Below are 6000 nucleotides of genomic sequence, written 5' to 3' on the forward strand. Positions count from 1 at the left end.
CCATTGGACTCCTAGTACAACATCAACACCTCCCATTGGAATGGAAAGCATTGGGCTAGTCAATACATATTCTCCCATGGATAGCTTGATATTATGGCACTTTCCAGAGCAATTTATTGTTCCTCCATTTGCAATCATCACTTGACACTCTGGTGCTGGATATAGGAAGCAATTCAATTCTTTTGCTACCCTACAATGAATAAAATTGTGGGTGCTTCCTGAATCAATCAACACTATTACCTTTTTCTTCTTGATTTGTCCTTCTATCTTGATGGTTTGAGGAGTGGTAATTCCCACCAATGCATTACAAGATATGGTCGGATTTATTTGTTCTTCATCTAGGCTTTGTTCCTGGAGTATATCTTCTTCTTTTGACCTTTCTTGCTCCTTTTCTTCTTCCTCTTCACAATCTATGTAGAATAATTTCTTCTCAGCACACTTATGACCTTTAGTGTATTTGCTATCACAACTGTAACAAAGCCCTTTTGCTCTTTTTTCTTCCAATTGTTGTGGTGTCAACCTTATAGGTTGTGGAAGACTAGGGGCAAAAACACTTCCGTCTTTATAGTTGTGAGTGGTATGCTTCCTGGTTGCCATAATTTTGCTTTCCATTTTTCTTGCTAACCTGAATGCCTTCTCTAATGAATCAGGTTCCCAAAGGCGAACATCATGTTGGATATTATCCTTTAAAGACCCTATGAACACATCAATCCTATGCTCCTCTGGAATATCTTTTACCCTTATGTTCAATTTTTGGAACTCCTCAATGTGCTCCATTACTGAACCCTTTTGTTTGAGACTTATCAATTGGCTAAAAAAAGTGTTGCTTTTTGTATCTTCATAATGTGCTATCAATTCTTCCGTAAAAATTGCCCAAGTGATAAATTGTTTACGAGAGCAAAGCCATTGATACCATACAAACTGATTTGGTTCCAAATATACAGTTGCCATACGTACCTTTTGTGCGTTTTGCACATTATTGAGATCGAAGAATTGCTCCATCTGTAATATCCATGTGGCGGGATCCTTGCCATCAAACTTCCTCATATCGATTTTTGGAATATGGTGATTCTTCGATCCAACATTAGCGTCTATGGAATCATGATTAACATTTCTTTTGTTCTCATCATGAGTTTCCTTTACTACCTTTTCACCATTAGTGACCCTTTCTTATAGCAACTTCTTCAATTCTTCCATGTCTGTCTTCAAATCTATCTTCAAATCATCCATCTTAGCTTCCATGCCCTTTATCTTAGATTCCGCGACATTTACCTTAGATTCCACGCCACTTATCTTAGCTTCTGTTAGCTTTTGTGAGCGTGACATTTGTTGCACTTGTTCTTGTAATTTTGATATATCATGTAGCATTTCTTCCTCTTCTTCATGAGTCATGCTAGAGCTTTCAGGTTCCTTACTAGGTGTTTGCATTTTCTTTCCTCGGGGCATCAGTTACCGATAATAATGCTTTACTATGCCCTTTGAATTCCGTTAAACCAAGCTTACACAAAAATTAAAAAAAAAAAAACTACACACCTTTTTTCACTTTATAGAAGCCTGATATTGAATCTGATGTATCTCTGTAATTTCGGATCATCCAGATTTGAAATTTCTACCTATAGTAGCCTTCTGCGTCCTCTTTCCAATGCCACAAGTCTGAGCCAAATTGGATTCTCCAAGGAAGAGTTATGTGAAATCTCCCACAGTGACTTGCTTTTAGACTGGTTCAGTAGAGTGAACTTGTACGACGTGCCACGAGTCACTGTTTCAACCTTTGAATCTGAAACATACACACAAGAAACTACAGTTCGTCCTCTTTCTATACCTTCTTACGAAATTTCAATCTGATGCCCAGAGAGAAAGTTATGATGATTTTCACCAGGTCACTTGTTTTGAATGTAATTCAGGAGCCTGCAAAAAGACCAACTTCCTCAGATCATATCTCCGCAAATATCGCGTGAAAAGCTCTGAAATTTGGACCCAAGGTTCAGCGATTTCTTCTCAAATGGGATTTTTTTGCGACTTCTGAAACGTCATAGAAAACAAGTTATAGCGAAAATGCCACGATGACCTGTTTGGAGCAGCGAAACCCTAGAATCCAAAGCTCTGATACCAAATGTTATGAAACCAGCTCAAGAAAAGATAGAAAAGATAGATCAATGCCTTAGAATTCAGCATCTTCGAGGGGGAAACCTCGTTTACATTACATAAATGAACAATTCTTGGATGATACAAATGACAAAACCTCCTTTCTATATATAGGAGTCTAAGGAGTCACAATATAATCCAGCCGACCTAACAATAATAATATAAAGCCACAAAAATAACAATAGAGGGATTCTATGGGGCACAGAAATAACAATATGGGGGTAATAGGGGCACAACAATATAAATAAGGGGTATAAATACAATAGTAATGGGGTAATCACTAGTATTATAGGGACCCAACACCTTTACCTTCCTTTTGAGATTCTCTAAAATTGAAAAGGACCGAGTTATCATTGTCGTTAAACTCGTTAAAAAGATTAATAGCGACAAACTTATCTATAGACGAGAACGAGTTTCACTGTCGCTAGGCTCGTTAAAACATAGCGATGGGTTTTCCCGAAGGGAAAATTATAGAACAAGCATATGTTATCCTCCTCAAGCTTGACAAAAATAAAGAGGTATTGGTCAGCAATGACTGGGGAAAATTGGGAAGAAAACTTGAAGAAACTTTGTTGGTAGCAAGTTGCTCTTGAATATGACACTTCCACTCCGTGTCCGAGTCAGGTTGGGTTGTTTCATTCACCGGTCGCATCACCATGGTCACGCCATACCATCCAAATTTGGGGTTAATGCTACCAATCCATCACATCAGTGTCGCCGATATGTTCAAGAGAAGTCATATGCTAACATTATAAAAGGAAGTTTCTTCAAGTTTTCTTCCCAATTTTCCCCAGTCATTGCTGATTTCCGTGATGTTTAATACCAGTGATTATTTATGATTATAGGAGGGATAGCACTTCCTGTCCCTTTAACAAGCTGGAGAGGCCAATGGCTCGGTAATCTTTTCATATTTTATGAGTCAGTTGAAAATAGCTTAAAGGAGACTCGTCTTTTGAGGAACGAGTGATAAAACGGGTAGCAGCTGATTCCAGGTAAGCTTTGGAATTTTCCAATCACAGCAGTGTTACAAGGATGGCTAGTGAAATCACTCTTCGCAGCTATTCCAAAAAATGGGTAAACAATCAAATGGGGGTGAATGATCGGCCAATGAAAAAGTGGAGGTGACAGTGCAAACACGACCAAGGCTTTAATGGCTGAAGTACTACATTCACGATGGTTATTTATCGGGGAATAGTTCATTTTTAACGAGCTTAAACGCGGGGGGAAACACGAGGATCCCTCATCCCAGACATCCAGAGGCTGGAATTTTGCATATTGTAAGGAATTGCTGTTGGTTTCTTGAGACAAACATCAGATTGTTGGGTGATCTAAGCTTTGTTTGAGGTGAAGAGAGGCTTCCTTGCTGGGAGGTTGATGCTGGGTTAGAACAACTGGTTGTAACTCCTCTTGGCTCTTTTCTTGTTTATCAATAAAAGCTATTTGAGTTTTCCTCCATGCTTTTTGTGTCATTGATGCTTGTTACATTTGTATGGTCAATTTACATCTGATCCTAGATTGTTTATGATTATAGATCCATGTCTTTGTATAGTGCTATGCTTTTGTGATCTTATAGGCACTTTGTGAAGTTGGGCGTGCAAGGGAGCAGGTAGCTGAGGACTATCAAAGAAGAGAGGGATCAAATCAAGAGATTAGCGCAAGACAAAGGTTGGTATTTCTGTTCCTCTCTATCTATAATTCATAAAGGAAAAACAAAAGTGTCGCCAGTGGAAGCAAGAACTATCAGAGAGAAGACACTAATCAAATCACAAGCTGACTTATCCCCCTTACAGATATCCCAGAAGTCCTCCATGAGAAACTGCTTCCATTGCCTCTCCACCTCGCCCAGAACAGAGAGAGACTAACTTTAGGATTTTCATTGCATAAAGGAGACAAAAAGTTTGCTTATCATCTTAGATTGCATTTTAGGAATTACATCTACATCTCGTGGTGAATCCGAAAGGTAAACTTCATAAACAAGATCAACTTAAAATAAATTCAATGAATCTAAAAACGAATGCATTCTCCTTACAGATATCTATATATGGATCCCTCATCCTAGAGATCTAGTGGCTGGAATTTTGCATATTGTAAGGAATTGTTGTTGGTTTATTAAGACAAACATCAGATTGTTGGGTGATCTAAGCTTTGTTTGAGGTGAAGAGGGGTCTCTTTGCTGGGAGGCCATTGCACGCCGAGCTTCACAAAGTGCTTGTAAGATCACAGAAGCATAGCACTATACAAAGACATGGATCTATAATCATAAACAATCTAGGATCAGATGTAAATTGACCATACAAATGTAACAAGCATCAATGACACAAAAGCATAGATGAGGCTGGAATTTTGCATATTGTAAGGAATTGTTGTTGGTTTCTTGAGACAAACATCTGATTGTTGGGTGATCTAAGCTTTGTTTGAGGTGAAGAGGGGCTTCTTTGCTGGGAGGTTGATGCTGGGTCAGAACAACTGGTTGTAACTCCTCTTGGCTCTTTTCTTGTTTACCAATAAAAGCTATTTGAGTTTTCCTCCATGCTTTTATGTCATTGATGCTTGTAACATTTGTATGGTCAATTTACATCTGATCCTAGATTGTTTATGATTATAGATCCATGTCTTTGTATAGTGCTATGCTTCTGTGATCTTACAGGTACTTTGTGAAGCTGGGCGTGCAAGGGAGCAGGTAGCTGAGGACTATCAAAGAAGAGAGGGATCAAATCAGGAGATTAGCGCAAGACAGAGGTTGGTCTCTCTGTTCCTCTCTATCTATAATTCATAAAGGAAAAACAAAAGTAGCTTTTCTCTGTTTGTTTCTAAGGCAGCTGTCACACCTTAGTGGGATAGAGCAGTTCTATATAGACACTTTTCCCTGTAACAATGAGTGGTATGGGGATATGATAATTTATCTATCCTACTTTAGGGGATAACGGCCTCATGCTTTAGGGGATAACAACCTCATGCTTTAGGGGGAAACTGTTATAGACATTTTTGGGCCCTACAACACCGAGCATGAAATGTCCATAAACCAAGGGCTCCTAAGTCCCTAAAAGTGTTGTTCTAACCCCTAAAAGAACAAGGTCAACAGATTATAGCTTCTCCCAGAAGTTCTCCATGAGAAACTGCTCATAATTGGTCAAAACAGGATCATTGCAGCTGCTCCACTAGCTAAGTGCGTTGCATCTCACCCAAATACACTGTGAGGGTGCGTTGCATTTCAAAAGTCCCTTCTGTGGGGTGCGATGGGTGAGAAATGACAAATGGCAGTGTCATTACTCGAGGTGGAGAGGCAATGGAAGCTTCCAGAATCTTCTCCTGTGACACTTGCCTCACTGAATTCGACCAAGGATGAGTAAGAGGCCATCAGTCTCCAAGTGGAAGCAAGAACTATGAGAGAGAAGACACTAATCAAATCACAAGCTGACTCATCCCCCTTACAGATATCTATATATGGATCCGTCATCCCAGAGATCCGGAGGCTGGAATTTTGCATATTGTAAGGAATTGCTGTTGGTTTCTTGAGACAAACATCAGATTGTTGGGTGATCTAAGCTTTGTTTGAGGTGAAGAGGAGCTTCTTTGCTGGGAGGTTGATGCTGGGTAAGAACAACTGGTTGTAACTCCTCTTGGCTCTTTTCTTGTTTATCAATAAAAGCTATTTGAGTTTTCCTCCATGCTTTTTGTGTCATTGATGCTTGTTACATTTGTATGGTCAATTTACATCCGATCCTAGATTGTTTATGATTATAGATCCATTTCTTTATATAGTGCTATGCTTCTATGATCTTACAGGCACTTTGTGAAGTTGGGCGTGCAAGGGAGCAGGCAGCTGAGGATTATCAAAGAAGAGAGGGATCGAAT

The sequence above is a fragment of the Pinus tabuliformis genome, chromosome 5_2 (assembly GCF_031772625.1).
Source record: "Pinus tabuliformis cultivar Carrire ecotype Pingquan chromosome 5_2, CPIR1, whole genome shotgun sequence".
Taxonomy (NCBI): Eukaryota; Viridiplantae; Streptophyta; class Pinopsida; order Pinales; family Pinaceae; genus Pinus; species Pinus tabuliformis.